At 42.3% G+C, this 20565-nt stretch overlaps 1 long non-coding RNA gene across 2 annotated transcripts in view; it reads left to right on the forward strand.

Moving 5' to 3' along the window:
* LOC106826727 (uncharacterized) overlaps positions 1-19289 on the forward strand; it is a 30615-nt gene extending 11326 nt beyond the window's left edge. For both annotated transcript variants that reach the window (XR_011497199.1, XR_011497198.1), the window contains exon 6: positions 15258-19289. This is a non-coding gene — a long non-coding RNA (uncharacterized lncRNA). The remainder of the gene's footprint in view (positions 1-15257) is intronic.
* The last annotated feature ends 1276 nt before the right edge of the window (positions 19290-20565 follow it).

Raw genomic sequence — 20565 nt, forward strand, 5'->3', positions numbered from 1 at the left:
GTCCTGAGCTAACATCTGTTGCCAATCTTTCCTATTTTTTTTGCTTGAGGAAGATTAGCCCTGAGCTAACATCTGCACTAATCTTCCTCCACTTTATATGTGGGTCACCACCACAGCATGGTTGACAAGTGGTATAGGTCTGCACTGGGCATCTGAACCCGAGAACCTGGGCTGACGAAGAAGAGTGCACTGAACTTAACCACTATGCCATGGGGCTGGCCCCCAACGCATCATTTTTTTTTTTTTTGAGGAAGATTGGCCCTCAGCTAACATCTACCATCAATCCTAATCTTTTTGCTGAGGAAGATTGGCCCTGAGCTAACATCCATGCCCATCTTCCTCTACTTTATATGTGGGAAGCCTGCCACAGCATGGCTTGATAAGTAGTGTGTAGGTCTGCACCTGGGATCAGAACTTGCAAACCCTGGGCCACTGAAGCAGAGTGCATGAACCTAACGGCTATGCCACCGGGCCGGCGCCCCATCATGTCATTTTTTGAGGCAATTTCCAGAACACAGGGGCCGTCTGAGGCTGCTTTTGCCCCCCTCATTGGTAATCACAAGATATGGAGTGGGACAGAGGTAACTGATCCCCTGGAAAAGTCTGGGGGCTTCCTTGCTTACATTTCTCATCAGCTCTGTTCCTTTTCACAAACACTTCAAGACGTTCATGGGCAAATTCCCTTCCTGCATTCTCCCCATTTCATTACTTCACCTGAAGGAAGGCATTTCCAGGGCAATTTCAAGCTCCTTTAGACTTTAATCCCCCAATCACTGAACTTCACAGTTAGAAAGGGCCTTGGGAACATCTGTCCTAAAGGTTTCATGTGGACCCTGAGGCTCCAAGAGGGGAGGTGATTAAGTTACGGTCCCAAATCCAAGCAGGGGACAAGGCGACTCCCAGCCGAGCGGCCCCTGTTCTCTCACACTGCATGGACCCAAGTTCCTCTTTGCTAGAATCGCAGCTTCATAAACTAGGAGGAAACTTTAGAGAGCCTGGCCCTCTGATTGAGGTGGCATTGTCTGGCACCGGAGACTGCATGAGGATCTAGTTATTTCATCTTCCTGTATGACTTTCCTTGACTGTGGTCTCCTAAGAGGCTCTCTCTCGTTTTTTTTGGTTTGCTTTTTCTCTTAATTCCTCCCTCCCTATAAACCGTAATTAAAAATTACTATTTAACCCTAGGCTTGTGATACATTTTCTTAAAAAAAAAAAAAAGCACAAAGCAAAACAAAGTAACAACAACAAGAAGAAGCTGGAAAAGGAAAGGACAGCGGCATCCCTGAGCCTGTTTTCCACCAGCACACAGAGGCTCCAGGCCTGGTCCTCACTTGCTCCTTCTGCCTTCCCTCTCATTTGTTTTGAACTCGATTCTTTCACCAAGTTCCCTAGGCCCCGAAGAACACCCCGCTCGCAGAGCTCAGTCCCTCTCCACCCTGCCTGTCACAGGCCCTGGAATTCCAAGTCAAACAGAACTCTCCTGCCTTTTCCATTGAGAACAACATTCCTGGGCTTGTTTCCTCTGCTGGTTGGAGCTCACAGATAGAGCAACATGGAGCAAGCTTGGGAAGGAATATGTTCAATTACCACATTTGAAATGATGTAAAAGTAGATAAAAAGTATAATCCTTTTACTGACAAGGCATTAACAGGATTATTATCTCAAAAAGTCTTGTATATGCAAATTTGAAAATTACATGCTTGGAGATGCTTTGAAACCTACACAAGTTATCCAAGGAGCTGAGGGGCTGTGTTCCCTCTATCTAGTGACCAGTAATTTAGATCCAAACCAGGATTCTTTTAGAAGTGAAAGGATGTGTTACTAACAAGGATGCTGTTGGTCTTCTAGTTGGTGCTTAGATACCTTTACTCAGCCTAGGCAGTCCAGGAGTCTTTGGACCACTCTGAGCATTAGCTGAAATTAGCTTCTTTGCCTTTGTGAAAATTCTTGCCCCTGGGGTCACCAGGCAGGGCCTCATCCCTCTTCCCATGAAAACAGATCAGATCTTTGAATTTAGCTCTTGTGTCTTCTGAGTCTTTTCTTTTCCAGGCTATCTCTAGTCCCTTCACAATTCCCTATTTGCTGGAGTCTCCTGATCTTTCACCATCCTGTTGCTCCTGTAAATGAGCTCCACTTTGTCTGTATTTGCAAGTTTACACCCCGAGCTAAATGCAGTCCTCCTTCAGCCTCTAGCTGTTAGATCCTTCAATCTGACCTGACACAGCAGCTTCTTAGACAGACTCGAGGAACAGATGCCCAGCAGATCCCCTGATTTTCCTGAGCTTCCTTTCGCATGCTTTCTTGGGCACAGTGGAGAGGACTGGCATTCATCAATGACAAGACCAGGGGTACTGATGGAGGAACGAGCTCGGGAGTCTGGGGGCTCTATTCCCGCCTTGGTCAAGAGTTGGTCAAGTCTTATGAAATGGACAGGATTAAATAGCTTTGTCTCTCTTTCTGTCATGCGCTTAGTTTCCAAAATCAGCCTGCTTGGATTGAAATCCTGTCTTGTACCACTTCTAAGATGTTTAAATTTGAGCAAGTTACTTAACCTCCGTGTGCCTCCGTGTCCTCGTCTGGAACATGGAAAATCATACTGTTGTCAGGTTGAAGTGAAAGGTACTGAGAACACCATCTGGCAACGTGGTCAGTCTCCCCCATGCTACGCTTGTTCTGAGTGTTATTGGTCTCCCTGCCCTCCTCTTTTCTTGGTGCTGTTGGTCATTCCTGGGGAGGTTTTCTGAAGCAGCAAAAACTGCAGGTCACCTGAGTGCCTCAGGCTGAAAACTCACCTCTGCCCTCTAGATTGCAGGTGGCTCAGTGGGAGGATAATCACACCCAAAGCCTGTCATTAATCCCTTTCAGGCTCCTGGGGCCTTTCATCCTAAAGCATTCCAGGGCCCTTGAATAAAAGAAGCAAAAACACTCATTAAAACATCAACATTTGTGTGGCAGGTACCACAAGTCGCTCTCATACTTCCAGTCACAAAATTGCTCCTTATCTGAAGTTTTGGTTTTAAGAGGTTAATTTCTTCCAAGTCATCTTTAAACTTCGGTGACTTAAATTCAGAGCTGAACTCAGAGTCTCGTTTTCGTCTTTCCTTCCCCCCTGGCAAGCCAGAGACGCCGGCCCTGAGCACTCGCTCCAGCTCTCTTTCCTCTGATGGAGGAAGAGGAAGACACAGGAAAAAAGAGGAAGGCAGGAACCGAGGATTTCTGCAAAATAACATCACAAACAGCGAAGAGAACTGGGCTTTTCATCTTAAGCTCTCAAAGCTATTTATACTTGACATTATCTGCTATCTGCTGTCAGGCAAAATTGTACTTAATTTATAGAGAGAGCATTTTGACTTGCCCAAGTTTAGAATTTCACCTTTTAGGCATAAAAAACAACAACAATATATTGGTTTGTGAGAAGATCAGTCCCATTGTTTCTGATTTTTAATTAACTCTGCAGTGTTCATCAATCAAGGGTGTGTCAGAGGTCTGCTCTGGTCCCAGCCGGGCGGCGGTGGCATGGTTGGCCTGGCTGCCTGCATGGGAGTGACCGCATAGAGGGTTATTTGGAGGTTGTCAATGTGATACTGAGCCCTAAGGGGCCGGCGACCTGCAAGTGGGTCCTTTTGCCCGGAGCCGCTGGCGCCAATAGAACGAGACTGGGTTTGGGTTTGGAATAGCAGAGTAGAAAGTTTATTCATTGATTAATGAATGGAGGAGGCAGAGCTCGTGCTCTAAAATAATTTTTCCCCAAAGGGAAAGTGAGCACAGTTCTTATGAGACGTGAAGGGGCAGGGTCTCCACGACATTTCTTGGGGCAGCGGCATTTGGCACATGCTCAGATCTTCCCTTCGTGTGCACAGCACCTTTTGCATTTTTCCTTTTGCGCCTGGCACCCGATCGCCATCCTGGACTTTTCTGGCTTGGAGCGATTCTGCTGTGTGGCCATCTGGCATCGTTCTGCCTTGGCTCCTCTAAGCAAACGCAGCTTAGAAACAAAGTATTGGACGTGGAGAGTGTTTTAGGAATGCCTCTGGGTGACAAGTGTACAACTATGAATGGTCAAGGCTGGCTGTCAGTCTAGCTCACTAGCATTCAATCGCATTGCAGATCCCTTATACCTTGGTGAAAGAAAGAGATGGCGACATTCCAGTTCTTGACGGCCCGAGTGAACACTCTCAATAGGATGTGTCATCTCCCTAGAGATAACCTGAACCTATCAGGAAGATTAGGATCTATCAATCTGAGTGGATCTTTTCACAACTCAGGTTTTTAAAGAATACGTTTTCCCATCTCTAGTGGTAACAGATGCCTAGGTTTCCCCCTTGGCCTCTGTCCCACACGTGGCTGGCTGGGATGGAGGCAGCATATGATGAAGTGGACTATAGTCTCTCACTGTCACTGCCCTCTTGGGTTTGGTGGCACTTATCCTTAATTTCTAGTTTCTTTAGGCAGAAGGAAAGAGAGAAGTGAATTAACATTCAGTGAATACTTATAATGCACCAGACACATTATGTTCATGATTTCACTTAATTTCACAGGTTGAATGTTACCCTAGAGCCCTGTTTTTTTTTTGAAAATCCAAGGTAAGGAACATGGGGAATGATAAGTACAGAGCATAGGAGATAAGGGGACTGGAAGATTCTCACTGTAGTGTGTAAGGGAGGAAGAATTATTCCTTTACCCTTTAGGTCCTCCTGGCAGGTCTCAGAATTAAGTTGACATTAGATGGAGTAACAGGAGAAAATAAAACAAAGCTTAAAACATGTATAGATAGGAGAAACCCAGGAAATCTGAATAACTTGCCAAAATGGCTGAAGCCATTGCCTTAAATACCATCTCTTGCAAAAGACAAAGGAGGGTGTTGGGTGTAGTGGTTTGGGACTTCAAAGGGGCAGAAGGAAATTTACATGGCCATAGAAAGAAAAGCAAATGTTTGATAAACAAATGTTGACCATGCGTTGCAAAGATAATGAGAGATGGAGAGGACTTTGATTAAATCGCCCTTGTTAGGTTCCTCCCTGTCTATCACACCTAGTTTATATTATACTATAGTTATGATATTACCTCCTTGCTGGAACAGGCCTTCTGTCTTAAATTCCTTTAGGCAGTTAGGAAGAAGGTCAAAGTTTCTTTCAGAGTCTTTTGTTTTTTTAAATATAATCAAGCCAAGGAGACACATTTTGGGGTGGCAAATTCTGATCCCCCACAGTACCCTCCTTTATTCTCTCTACTCACAGGAGATGAAGTGCTGAAATGTGGCCAGATTCTAACACAGAGAGATTTCCACGTTTAGGCACTTTCTGAGAATGCAAATGCTCATTTGCAGGCTTGTGAAATGACAGATTCTTATTACTTTGTGGACTATCTTACTGAATGACAGTAGCGTTTTGGATTTGTGCTGGGGCTCTGTAGAAACAGTTTAGTATCTTTGGTATAACTCACTGAGAGAGCGTTCCCAGCTCTTAGTTAACCATGTGTCTATGGTGCATAGCTGTTAGACCGTGAGGCCATGAGCAAGGCACCACTACCCACCTTGCAGGACAAGTGCCTTGGAGGGAATAAACTGCCTGGATACTCCAAATGTGTATGATGATGGCACTAATATAATAACTGTTTGTAGTATCAGCTTAATTTTGGCTCTTATTGCTTTAGTTTTGCTTTGGCTCATAAAAGTTATTGCTTGCTGACCATAATAGCTCGGAACTTAATACTATAATATCTTTTAGGACTAGAAGACATGTTTTGTGGCTCAGAGATCCCAGGAACAGAGCAAAGATGTGGCTTCTGAGGTTTGACCCTGACTGTTTCCTGTAGGTGGCCAGATGGTCTGTTCCACACGCTGAGTTGCTGGAAAGAACTTATATGAATTATTGCAGTTTACTTTGCATATATAAATACTTAGGTTTGTGCTTAATAATACACTTGATGCAAATATCCTATGAACACATTAACTGCTAAATCAGCCTTTCAGATAAGTTCAATGGGCTTGCCATCCCACAAACAGCTTTTACCAAGCTGCCCTTTCTCCAGGCTATAAAGCCTGTATCACGGAGACAGTAAAACTGATTAGAAACAATTAACATTCTTTCCTATTGACTTTTCTTGAGCTTCTCTTGGTAATAGGTATGTAGAATGGTGACATATGAGACTTAGTCAATTTACCAGTGTTGACTGGGCATCTTTGCCATAAAGCTAAGTGTAGATGCCTGATCCAGCAGAGGAGGCAGATCTGATCCCTTCTCTCGACCACTAATCATCAAGTCAGGAGCTAAAAATAACACTCAAGAAGTAAGCATCAAAATTTTTGATGATATGTGTAAAGTATGTGACTAACCTCTGTCGTGGAGTATTTGAAAAGGTCATCATGGAGATAAAGAAATGAGCTGGGTCTTGAAGAAGGTGTAGAGTTTGTATTGCTAATAATAATTATTTATAATGGAGCACATTAGCATTTATAGTAAGCCCTTTTTATGATCCCCATACCATGTCTCTGAGATGAGATGGTGGAAGGAAAGAATAGAATTTGTTGAGTAAATATCCAAAGTGGACAAGATGACACCTGCACATGAGGTGGGTTTCATTACAGAAGAGGAATCCTGAGCTTAGTGAACCCAAGTCTTTTATAAAGGGCAGTAAGCCTTCTTGATTTTTGTTCCAAAGGGAAACTATCTTCAAGGCTGTTTATTATCCAAGTGTCCTTGAAAAGATAAATCTGGAACAAAGGGTAGTCTGTGCCTCTCTCACAAGACATGAAAACTTGTGAGAGACCCCTGGAGAATTGTCTCCCAACAACTTGTTCAAGGTTACCCAGCTAGTAAGCATCAGGGCTAGGATTAGAACCAAAGTAGCCAAGATAAATGTAACGATCTCACTTGTTCCCCGTCCCAGACATCAGACTTAAATTGTCCCAACACCTGGGACAACTCTTCCTATTTGGGATGTTTTCTGGTTAGGCTGGCTCATATAAGGCATCCTTTATCAATAAATTGGGCTCCTTCTTTGTCCCTTGGGGCCAAGCTCCAATCTTGGGCTCTATTCTTGGGGTGTCTCTTGCCTTGTTAGTCAGGGCTGAAGTGCTATAGTTGTCAACCCAGTTTCACAGTCCTAGGAATTCCACTGCCATATCCTGGGCCACTTTTGGCCAGCATCATGCCTGGATCTTTGTGTCTTCTACTGCAGGTGTGCCACTGTACTTGCTCCAGTTGCCACACTTGCAGAAGCTCCTTGATGCTGACCTGCCCACCAAGACCTTTATCTTGTCCCTCCGTCTACTATTCCAAGGCTGCTCCATAGGCCCAGTGGAACTTCAAATATATACTCCCGTGTGCTTGTCTGACCATGCTCAGTGTGTTTTGTTTCTGGGTCATTGTCTAGTTGCTTATTTGATTTCGTTCTAGTGGGAGAAGGAGGTGGTGATGGGGAGATCAAGGATGAACAGTATAAGCAGAGTACTGCAGGGGGATGAGTATAGTGGACCAGCCAGGAGGCCAGTCTGATTAGAGCCAAGGAGAAGACTGGCACAGAAGACACTCTGAGTGGCAGGCTGAAGAATACCAGTGGAACACCATGACTGAATCATAGAACATCATGCGACTTCATGGTGGTGTGCACAGACTGATGGAGAGAGCGTGGATTTTGGAATCAGACAGAACTGGGTTTGAATCCTGGATGTGCTACGTACTAGTGTGTGACCTTGGAACTTCTGCTCTGTGTCTCAGGGTTTCTCATCTAGAAATGGTGGCAATAGTACCTCCCTTGTGGGGCTGTGATGGACATTGTTGATGATACAGATACAAAATCTAGCACAGTGGCTTCAAATTTTAAATGCTCAATAAGTGGTAGCTGTTATACATTTATCATTATGGGATGTTTGCCCCAGAAGAGGCCTTGGAGCTTATTTATTCTAACCCCCTTATTCTAGACGTGAGAAAAACGAAGCACAGAGCAGTCAGCAAAGTCATCTGTTTGCCCAACCTTGCCAGCTAGTGACAGAATCTTACTCATTGGACACTTACTATTTATCAAAAAGTGCTTGGTAGTGTACAGTCAGACACGTGTTAGTTGGTGACTTTGCTGCAAGGAGTCAGGAGCACCCTCTGGAGACACAGACTAGGAGTCTAATTCTCGCTTACTCTGTGCTGGGGGAACTTTCCTATTTAGCCAGAGACTAGATGTAAACCAGTAAAGCGCTCCCGTGACGTAGCTACCACCTTTCTTCTATTCCCCAAGCCTCCCTCACTCTTTGCTGCCACTTAGGGCCACTTCATCCAGCAAATTCCTACTCATCCTGTAGGTTTTGACTTAAGTGCCATTTTCTCAATGAAATCTTCCCAGATCCTCCCAGCAAGGTGAGGTTGTCTGCCATATGCTCCTGTATCACCCTGTGCTTCTCTCTACAGTGTTCCTTGAGCTCCTTATAACATCATCAGTACCCATCTTTCCTGCTAGGTAACCTCTGTAAGAGCAGCAGTTGGCTGATCTTATTCTCTGGGGCACCCCTAGAGCCTGGCAGAGAGTAGATGCTTAATGAATGTTGGTTAAATGATTAAATAAGATCTACTAAATACAATAGTTGTTCCAGAATTTTGGAGTTGCTGCTTGGAATGTAAAAAATACTCTAAAGATGAGAAGATAGCCTCAGAATAAAGGAAAGTTCTTCCCAAGAAGGGCAATTAGAAAAGTTATACTGATATGTACGTATTTATGTAATATGCATCATACCTACACAGACACAAGTGTATTGCATTACCCTTATTTTTCTCATTTCGCTTTGCAGTGACACTTCATCAGGGACTTACTTGGCCCAAGGACTGGCATTTGGAAACTGCTATGCTAAAAGTCATAGCCATTAATTAACTGTAGCAATTGCTATTACTCCACATTGCTGAGGAAAGCAAATTTCAGAGTCCCAAAGGTTCTCATGAAAAATGTACCAAATGTACATCCATCTTTTATTTCCTCTTGGTCCGGTTTTCACCCCTAGTTCTACTTTTTTTTTTAATGAAAACCCTACCTCATCATGATGGCTCATTTAGTTCCCAGGGCATACTGTCCAGGCAAAGGAGGGAGCAGCACGTGCAGAAAAGGACCATTCCTCTGGGAAGTGTCATTTAGCCAAACTGGTGCATGACTCCTTATAGTGGGACCCGGGGACACCATGTACAGTTGTGCAGACTGCACCCTGCCCAGGGTCCCCAGCTGAGAGGAGTGGGCTCTCTCACCAAGCTATGCATCCGGATGGGGACTGCCTCTGCAAGGAGGATAAGGTCACATGTTTCTAAGTCACACAAAGGAGAAAGGGCTGGAGGTGGTGGTGATTCAATGAGTCCATAGAGTGTGTTGGTTTAGAGAACGTGGGCTTTGCAGTCAGAGAGAATAGGTTTGGATCTCTGCGCCACCACTTACCTTGGCAACCTTGGGCAAGTTTGTAAGCCTCAGTTTCCTCGACTGTAAAACAAGAATAACACAATATTTATTTCATAAGGTTGTTGGGAGGATTCAATGAGATAATGTAGGCAGAAGGCTCAGCAGAGTGGCAGGGCCGTATTTAGTCTTCATCATGCTGCCTATGTTGATCATTGATGGTGCCATGATGCCTGTGGCCATCCTCTGCTTAGAGACAGAGAACTCACACGCCCTTTGCTGTCCTCTCCTTACCTCACTGCCTTGGCCCAACTTGTGGTTTCCCTTAATGTGCCCACCATTCTTGTTTACTAAAATCACAAATCCAAATACCATCCTAGACCTCTCTCTCTTCTTCTCCCTCAACTCCAATATCTAAGCGGTCACTAAAGTCTATCAATTCTACCAGCTCCATCTCCATTTCACCGCTATTGCCCCTGCTACTTGGTCCAGAACAGTGTAATTCCTCTCTTGGACAACAGCAGCGGCTTCCAGGCTGGCTCCCATCCCCAATCTTTCAGAAATGCAATTCTGATTGCATGTATTCTCTTGCTTACGATTATCTCTGTTTGCCTGCAGATAAAGACCAAAGTTCTTTGGGAGTCATTATGGTTCTGCAAGACCTGGCCTGCCTCCTCACTGCTCCTACCTCAATTTCTGTGTTCCAGAGACACGACACTCTCTATGAACTCTCAACAGCTTTATTGTCTCTGTGCTTTAGACATGTTGCTCTCCCTTCCTGGAATGCTGTTAATAATGGTGATGGTCAAGTGGAGGAGGATGATAATAAGGATAACAGCCTCCATGTATTGGGAGTTTACAGCATACCATTTTTGGTGCTTAGTGTTCACATTCATAATCTGACTTTCCCCAACCTCGGTCCCCTGGTGAACTCATCAAATATGATTATGATATTTTAAAATATATCTCTGTATTTATTCACATGAGTGCTTCACTTGTAGTCCAGAGGGCGTGACTTTGCCTGTCTCTTACCTACAGGGGGAGCCTGTGTTGACGTGTATGGTAGCTGGAGCTGCACCTCCTACTCTTTATTTCCCCCTCTTTTAAATAGTCTTGAATTTATAGAGAAGTTTTAGGTTCACAACAAAATTGAATGGAAAGCCCAAAGAGTTCCCTCATACTTTCTACCTCCCCCTCGCAGCCTCACCCAGTATCCCCCGCGTGGTCCATTTATTACAATTGATGATGAACCAACATTGATATGTCATCACCACCCAAAGTCCATAGTTCACCTTAGGGTTCATTCTTGGTGTTGCACGTTCTATGAGTTTTGACAAAGATATGATAACACTTATCCACCATCGTAGGATTATGCAGTACAGTTTCACTGCCCTAAAAATCCTCTGTGTTCCACCTATTCATCCTTCCCACCCATCAACCCCTGGCAACCACTGATCTTTTGACTGTCACCATAATTTTGGCCAGAACGTCATATAGTTGAATCATACAGTATGTAGCATTTTCAGACTGGCTTCTTTCATTTCGTAATATGTCTTAAGTTTCCTTCATGTCTCTTCATGGCCTGATAGCTCATTTCTTTCTGTACTGAATAATATTCCATTGTCTGGATGCACCACAGTTTGTTTGTCTGCTCACTTCCTGAAGGACATCTTGGTTGCTTCCAAGTTCTGGCAGTTACAAATAAAGCAGCCATAAACATCCGTGTGCAGGTTTCTGTGTGGACACACTTTCCAACTGCTTTGTGTAAATACCAAGGAGCATGATTGCTGGGTCATTTGGTAACAGTATATTTAGTTTTGTAACGAAGTGCCAAAATGTCATCCAAAGTGGCCGTACCATTTTGCATTCCCAGCAGTAAATGAATGAGAGTTCCTGTTATTTCACGTCCTCACTAGCATTTGGTGTTGTCAGTGTTCTGGATTTGGCCATTCTAATTGGTGTGTAGTTGTATCTCATTGTTATTTTAATATGCAATTCCTTAATGATAAATGATGTTGAGCATCTTTTCACATGCTTAGTTTCCATCTGCATGTTTTCTTTGGTGAGGTGTCTGATCAGATCTTTTGGCCACTTTTTAATCTGGTTGTTTCTTATTGTTGAATTTTAAGCATTCTTTGTATATTTTGGATGACAATCCTTTATCAGATGTGTCTTTTGCAAATATTTTCTCCCAGTCTTTGGCTTATCGTCTCATTCTCTTGAGCTCCTACTCATCTTTAAAGCACAGCTCAGAGCTCACCTTCTGTGACACTGGGCCTGTCTCTTCCTCTCCCCAGCAGTTGAGCTCTGTTGACTTTGTGCTGTCACTGTACCTTTCACAAACATCCATCGTATTGTAAATATTTACCCACCAGACTGTGAGATTCTTGGGAAGAGGGTCATGCCACTCGTTTTTGCATTTCCAGAAAAAAGCACAGTGTCTGGTACCAATTAGGTACCCAATGCATGTGTGTTGAATGAACTGAGGTGTAAAATGAGGACATGTGAACAGGATTCCCATGACTCCGTCCTAAGCACAGAGTGAGTTTTTCTTCAGCAGAGGTAGTGAGAAACATGCCCTGCGAATGGCATTCTGGTCTTGGCCACATTACCTCTTCACCTGGACACAGGTATTTTTGCCAGATTGTGGATGCAAGCCATCCAATCCCCACCAGAGAAGCCACAAGAAGCTGAATGCTCCCCTACTCATGACAAGGATGTCTGTAAGGGGCTTGCTGGTGGCCCAGTGGTTAAGTTCGCACACTCTCCTTCTGCGGCCTGGGGCTCAATGATTTTGGATCCTGGGTGCGGACCTATGCACAGCTCATCGAACTGTGCTGTGGCGGCATTCCACATAGAAGAACTAGAATGACCTACAACTAGGATATACAACTATGTGCTGGGGCTTTGGGGAGAAAAAAAAGAAAAGACGAAGATTGGCAACAGATGTTAGTCAGGGCCAATCTTCCTCACCAAATAAAAGAAAGCATACTTAAACCAAAAAAAAAAAAAATCTGTAAAATGTCCCTAGGCTCTCCATGGACAGGGAACCTGTTCATTGCTGGCAGGTAATCTTTCAGAGACTGTACCCCAACTCAGCTCTTCCTGCTCCTTTTTCCGTGTCTGCGTATCTAGAACCTTCACTTTGAAGGCATATTTTACTCTTCTGTCTGCCTCTTCTGGTTTCCTGAACTGAGCTGTACTTGCAAGAATATGTGCGTGCCTAGGTGGCGAAATTCCTTCTGCATTCTTTCATGGGTCAGAGTGTTGCAAACTTTAAATCAAAACCCTTTCCTTACTCTTCTCCCTCTGCCTCAGCTTTCCTTCTGCTTTTTCTTCTTATCTTTGCCTCTCTTCCCTTTGGCTAGCAGTGTTTTTGTAAAATCCTCCCTCCCTGACCCATCTAATTTTTAGCATTTAGCTCCGAATACATTCCATTCTGTTTCAGGACACTTTTCCCTCAATAGGGCTTCTATTGGGACCAGACTCTGCATCCAGAGTTGGGTTAAGCCCTAGGGGGATGCAGTTGGGAGAAGAAAGAACTTTCACATGATTTACAGGCTTGTGACTACTTGGCTTAATAGATGTGAATGCTGAGACATTCAGATGAAAAGTCAGGAAAAATCCTGTAAAAGATCCCCAGATGTTTTGTCTACAAGACTTCAGGCCTTTGAAGTTAGGCAGGAAAAACATGTGGATTCTTGACTGAATTTCGCAATTTTCACAGGGTGTTTTAGGGCTATTTAGATAATAGGCATTATTCGCATCTTGGATCAATTTAGGTAATTTAAAACGTTGCTGAAGTATTACATGCCTGTTGTAAAAAATTCAAATAATATTGAAGTCTACAGGTTAGAATCTTAAATGCCCTTTTACTTTCCCTCTAATTTTACTGTTTGCTAAAATGAATTCACAGATCAAATATGTATGCTTTGGGACCTTTTGTCTGTGTTTTGGCGTACACTCATAGTTCCATTATTATTTTTTATGTAAATGGTGTAGAGAAGGAAGACAATTCCTCTACCCACTCTAGGTCCTTCTGGCTGGCTTATGAATTAAATTGACATGGAACAGAATAAGAGGAGAAAATCCAACAAAGCTTTATAACATGTATACATGGGAGAAACCCAGGAAAACTGGGTAACTCACCAGAACGGCCAAGGTGCCAGCTTAAATATCATCTTCAGCTAAAGACAGGGCAGGGTTTTGGGGGTAATAGTTTGGGACTTTAAAGAGGAGGAGGGCAATTCACATGGACATGGACAAGCAAATGTTTGGTAAAGTGAACTTTGATAAGAATGGGCTTAGCAAGGACCCTTGAAGTCTACCAATACCCAGAGTTGTCTGTGGTTATCTTAAATTTCTCTTAGGCAGTTGTGGGGAGGTCAAAGTTTCTGTCAGAGTCTTCCATTCTTGAAAATAATCCAGGCAAAGAGATACATTTTGGGGTGGCCAATTCTGACCCCCCACCATGGTCATTTCATACTACTCATTCTGTGCTGCTCATTTTCTCAATGAACCAGTAAACCCTGGAAATCGTTCATGTCATACATACAGAACGACTTCACTCTATTTTGATCTGTATAGGGTTCTGTATCATGGGTATGCTGATATCTAACCACTTCCCCAGAGAGGGATGTTTGGGTTGTTTCTTTTCTTTTTTTCCTTTCCTTTCTTTTTCTACGTTAAACGAAAAAAGCAGAAAATATCCTTACACATGTTTTTCCCTGTGTGTGTATTTCTGTTGGATGTTGTCAAGCTTTACAAATTTTTGCTGATTCCAAGTGAGATTGAACATTCTCTTTTATTTTTGGCAGTTTGTTTTCCTTTACTTCAAATTGTCTGTTAATTTGCTTTGTTTACTGTTCTTAAGAGTTATATGTATTATTCATTTTAGGGGGCCTTTCCTCAACATTTTATTATGAAAATTTTCAAGCATACAGAAAAGTTGAAGAAATTGTGTAGTAAACATCTATATACCTACCTTCTAGAACTGATAATTAATGTTTTGCTATATTTACTTTATCAGATATGTTTTCATCTATCTATCCCTTTATTCGTTTATCAATCTACCGTTTGTACATTTCAAAGTAAGTTACAGATATCAGTACACTAAATCCTTCTGATGGTTATAACAGAATTTAATATTTGTTTACGGTCCTTTTTATTTTTTTAGGTAAAATTTACATACAGCAAAATACAAAAATCTAGAAGGTAAAATTCAATGTAGAAAGCTTTTTATATATTAAGAGTAGTAATCTTTCCCATTTTATATATATGGCAAGTATTTTCTCCAAATCTGCCTCTGACTTTTTAACTTTGTTATAATATCTTTCACATTTAGAAATGGAAAATTTGCATAATCAATTTATCAATCCATTTTCTTTATGCATTCTAGGTTTTGTATCTTACTTAGGAAGACTTTTCCCATCCTAATATTATTTTTTAAAATTCCATCTTTTTCTCATTGCTTTTGTAGTTCTATTTTAATTTTTAAAATCCATGTTAAATTATACTTTTGCATAGCGTGGGATATAACCTAATTTTTGCAATGGGAAACCAATTGTCCCAAAGCCAAATGCTCTTTTTAGAATTATCTCCTGCAGTCTTTGACTGGCAGCTCTCTCTAAAACTGAGAAGAAATTGGAAGAGTGAAGAGAGGAGAAGGCAGGGAAGCAGGGACGGAGACAGGATGAGATTTTTAGAGTAAAGATTCTAGAGGTCTCCTTAAAATTTGTCTTCAACCATTGAATAAAGTTATTCCCGGCATAAAAGAGTGAAAATGCAAGTTTAGTTTTCAACAGTGTCTACCAAATAGTATTATTTTCTCACTTAACATGGTAAGATGATTCAGAGTTTGAGAATTATATAACAAAGTTTCTGTGTCTTTTCAGTGGAACTTATCTGTGAAGAAGTCGGAGTCAAGCTATGAAGCTCGTAAGATATAAACTGCAGCGTTACTGACTGGTGAGTCCGTAGACATGTGAAATGAGAGAGAGAAAGACAGCGGCCCAGAGCAGACAAATGGAGGATCTGATCTACACTCTGCTGATTACTTTGAGGTAGAGACAATGCAGCCTTTGGGAAGGGAGTATGATCTATGGTAAGCATTGCCCTTTGAGAAATGAGGGAGCAAAAGAAATGTGAATAGTAGTTCTTTTGAGAACACATCTACAATACTTCCTTAGTCTTGGAGATGTCACTGCTGTGTCAGAAGACAATCAGTTGGACTGCACCAGAGAAAAGAAGAAATTCCTTGTAAGGATATGTTAAGATAATATATTCAAAAGCATTTTATAAAATACACTGTGCAACATAAAGGCAAATTCTGTTATTATCATGATATAAGGAAAGAAGAAGAAAGTATATGGTTTTTTTTTTGGCTCCATGATAAACACTTGCAGGTGTCAAGAGAATTATATGTAGGAGTTCACATGTATCATGTTTTTCTCCAAACACAATATCCAGTTATTCAAGATCGCCTCAGAAAATAGTATTGTACCATAGGACTTAGCCATTCCACACCAAGAGAAATGAAGGGATATATTCATGCAAAGACTTGTACACAAATGTCCATAGAAGCTTTGTTTGTAATAGCCCCCAACTGGAAACAACCCAAACATCCATCAACAAGTGAAGAAGTAAACAAATGAGCTATATCCATACAATGGAATACTATTCAGCCATGAAAAAGAAGTGAAGCATGATACACCCAACAACATGGAATAAATCTCAAAATGATTATACTGACTGAAAAAATTTGGACAAAAGAGAGCACTTGCTTTTTGATTCTCTTTATATAAATTTCTAGCAAGCTTTAGGGGAAAGAAAGACAGAGATTACAAAAGGGCACAAGGAAAGTTTGGGCATGTTCATTATCTTGATTGTGCCAATGGTTTTATGAATGCATATGTACGTCAAAACTTTTCAAATTGTACAGTCTAAACAGCGTATTTTATTGTATGTCAATTATACCTCAATATAGCTGTTCAAAAAGATAATATCAAAAGATAGCTATTCACTTTGAAAAACATAATGTTTTCCGAAAAATCCAAAGTTAAATTTTTTAAGCAAGCAAGATTTACCACTGCATTCAATCCACAATTTGATTTAGAAAAATCCAGTTATACCACATATTTTTAGAATTCAAATTTTTCAAAGAATTTTTCTTAGAGTTGAAGGAGTCCATGTTGAAATGGAAAATGAGTCAGAGGGAAACATAAGAGGTTTATAAAGGCATTGTTTCACCACAACACTCTTAGGGTTATAGAATTAGTTCTCCAAAGGGAAATTATAGAAGCCCCATGGCCGTAGTCAAGAAAATCCAACCATACTAGGACTCAGCTAAGAACAGAGCTCAAAACTTGTAAAGGATTTCATTTGAAGATGTAAGCTTTTCCAAACACCAATTAACAGAGTCTCACACCGCGCTGGGAGCAGAGGGTACAGTCATCACTCCGGTTTCAGACCGAGAAGGAATCTGAAAGACAGCCTGTCCGAGGTCACCTGGCGAGGTGCTGACTCAGGGGTGAGGCTTGAGTTCTGCCTCCTGGCCCTTCCCTTACTCCAACCAACAAAGAATTCTCTGGCCCTACCCAAGACTGTGTAGGGGGAAGAAATCTCTTGGCTTAACCACTCTGCTTTGGAATGAGATGGCTTTAGAGACCTCACCAAGGGTGCGATTCAAGGGGTCCGAGGCTAATCTCATCTCCTCACTTCCTCCCTCACTGTTTTGGACCAGTTCATTGCTATGTTCGTTGAACTCTTTGTGAGTGACAGAATATGTTATTGAAGTCGAAATGATTTCTCAGTACATTCAAAATCAGGATTTTCACCCTTTTGCTTTTCATCTGTTTTCAGAGAGCCATTTAGCACAAAGCAGAGATTCTTTCAACTCCATGGAAACTCTGGGAAACTCTCAATCCTGTTGGATTGATTATGCAATACATTTGGAGTCTCCTGGACCCATGGAGGGAAAGACTCTTAGACACAAAGTATCAGCAAGTGGAACATTGGGCATATCCTGGGAGAGGTTTACTCCTGAATTTTGAGGAATATTGTAGTCTATCAGAGGTTCCCCCTTGTCTGGAGTGTGACCCTTCTTGGGTTTGGCTCACAAATGTGGAGGAACCAGTTAATTTAGATGTCAGATCCTATGATCAGAAGCAATCTTTTCCTGGATGACATACGGCACGATGTTCTAACCAATGTGAGACTCATTTATTGCAAGTTTCTGTTGTGGCTCTTATGGTAACGCTTGACTTATCTGGGAGTTGCTCACACAGCATGCGCAGCCATCTGAAACACAGCTGAGAAGCCAGAAGGAAGCAGAAAAGGCCTTGGGGTGGCCATCATGGGCATCAAAAATTCACAGAGCTGCTCCTCCTCTCTTAGAGACTATTTACTTTTATTTCAGGCATGACCTAATAAACTTAATTCTGTTCTACAGCAGATTAGCATCAGTGCATTAATGGGGCAGGGAGAAACTTCTAGAAACAGAAGCAAGAAGCTGGCAGCTTCATGGTGAGGGAAGAGACAGCAGAATATAAAAGCACAATAAGAATGCAAAAAACATCATCTGAGTAAGGGCAGACAGCGTTTCATAATTCCAAAGCCCAAGAGTTCGTTATTTTTCCACATCAAAGTTCAATATTGGAGGTTATAATTATTTATTATTTGTTCTACAAACATGTATTGGGAGCCTGAGTACTCCACCGGCTACTGAATATGTGATGACAGACGTGGTTCTGTCCTTATTGAGGGTAATAAATGATGGTGGGTGAGCTTTATTTATAAAAATAGAGAATAATACAAGATATTTAGAAAGGTTTTCATAACAATGAAAAATGTTTAACTGATTTGATTCCCCAAATTTTAAGCTCCAGCAATCTTGGAGAATCAATTATGTAAAACAGCTCATTCCCCACTAGACCTAATGAATGAGGCATTAATTATATTAGCATGACATTGTTATTAGTTTTAAATCAAGAACAGTGTGCATATGTGTTATTTTCTGAAGACACAGGTGTCTGCGTTATCCTGTAATTATTGATGACTCCTGTGACATTGTCTATTTCAGCTCAATGAAGGCGGTCTCCCACTCCTTGGGTGAGGAGACTGGGCCCAAGCTCGAGTGTTTGATGTTCGGAGGTGACAGATTTGAGGAAGGAGAAAGTAAAGGGACAGCCAGGGATAAAAGGGACCCTTAATTTTCATCTGTTTATGGAGGACTCTCATTTTATCAACCTTGCTCTTTACTTCTCTCCCAGTCCCCCTTTCTAATGCACGAAAATAAAGATCTAAAAGAAAGAGACTTAATGGAATTAGAACAGAGGGTGGGGCTGCCTGGGGATGTACTGTGCTTTTAAAACAAAGCGAAACAAAATGCCTCTTGATTGCCAAGGCAAGAAATTTCTGCCCAACTGGAAGGGCTGGTTGCTGGAATGCAGGAATCCTTGAGGGGACTTTCTGGAAAGGCTGGAGGAGGTGTGGCTGTGGGAGAACTCCTCTGGGCATCTACACCCGCCTGCAGCCTGGCTGGGGGAGTGAGTCAGGTCTACCAGCGGTGTCAGGGCAGTGAGATGAGTCTGACCCAGCAGAGGGATCTGGTCAGAATGTGACTACATTCCGTGAAGGTCATCTCTGTGTCAAGGAACACTGTGGGCCCAGCAAGCCAAAGAGGATTGAATTGAACAGCGAGTCTGGAGCCAGAATCAGAACCAGAGCCAGCATCAATCCATGGATAAGACCTCTCCTCACTCAGCTTACTTCAGCTGCAGTCTTCTCTGGGTGTTTTTCTCGTCATTGTACCCTTAGTACCTAGCACAGCTCTTAGCATGAAGTAAGTGCTCAGTAACGTTGAATGAATGAATGGACTTAGGGAACTTCTCTGCCAGCCTCTTACCATATAATAAACTGTATTCCTGAAACTACTTGCCATCCCTGATTTAAAACACACACACACACACACACACACACACACACACCCCAAGAAACCAAACAAACAGTCCCCTAGGAAATCCAGGGAGTCAGATCCAAGGAAATTAATCAGATGCTAAAATTGGGAGAAATTGGGCAAATAACCCCGACACATTATTATTGCCTACTACTTCACAAAAGTTTCCATAGAGTAGAAATAAATATTTATTTTTTCCTAGTAAAGAGTTTGGTGGTTTCCTGTTATTACTTTATTTACTCTTAGAGATGGAGTGTGCACTCAGAAGTGTTTGGTTAGACAAGCTTTAACCTGAGGAGCGAGCAGTCTAATTATAATAAAGACAAACAAGCATAAATACACACAAGTGCTTCTCTCATCAAGGTAACCTCCAGGCTGGGCCTCTGTTCTGTGGCTTCTGAACACTCATAACTTTTTTTTTTTTGAGGAAGATTAGCCCTGAGCTAACTACTGCCAATCTGCCTCTTTTTGCTGAGGAAAACTGGCCCTGAGCTAACATCCATGCCCATCTTCCTCTACTTTATATGTGGGATACATACCGCAGCATGGGTTTTTGCCAAGTGGTGCCATGTCTGCACCTGGGATCCGAACCGGCAAACCCTGGGCTGCCAAGAAGCTAAATGTGAACTTAACCGCTGTGCCACCGGGCCAGCCCCTGACCTGTAACTTTTAAATACGGCGTCCAGGATGTCAGTGCATTCCAGGTATCTGAATTTATGGAGGTAGATTGGTGGCTCTGTCTCCCTGAAGCCTAACCTTTGAACCCACAGGTAAGCAATAGCTGTCCTTCCCCACTACTCTATGGATAGCACTACTCAGTGTCCCCAGAAGCCACTATACAAATTGTTACCAGTCCACCACCAGTGAAGGAGCTCGCGCCCAATTGTAAACCCACTGTGTCACTAAGCACACTGTTAGGTTCTATTGACTTTTTAGAATAAGACCTTCTAGATCAGAGATTGGTGAGCTTTTTCTAGAAAGGGCCAGATGGTAAATATTTTAGACTTTGTAAGACATTTCTGTCACAACTACTCAATGCTGCCATTGAGCAGTGTAAAGCAGCCACAGACAATGCATACATGAATGCGTGTAGCTGAGTTCCAACACAACTTTTTTCCCCCAAAAGTGGCACAGGCAAAATGCCTACTTGGTTAGATGTGGCTTGGGGGGTGGGGGAGGGACTATAGTTTGCCATCTTCCGTTCTGGATGAAGGGTGATGTTCATGATTACATCTGGTGAAAGTTCC

Source organism: Equus asinus, chromosome 22, assembly GCF_041296235.1.
Source record: "Equus asinus isolate D_3611 breed Donkey chromosome 22, EquAss-T2T_v2, whole genome shotgun sequence".
Lineage (NCBI taxonomy): Eukaryota > Metazoa > Chordata > Mammalia > Perissodactyla > Equidae > Equus > Equus asinus.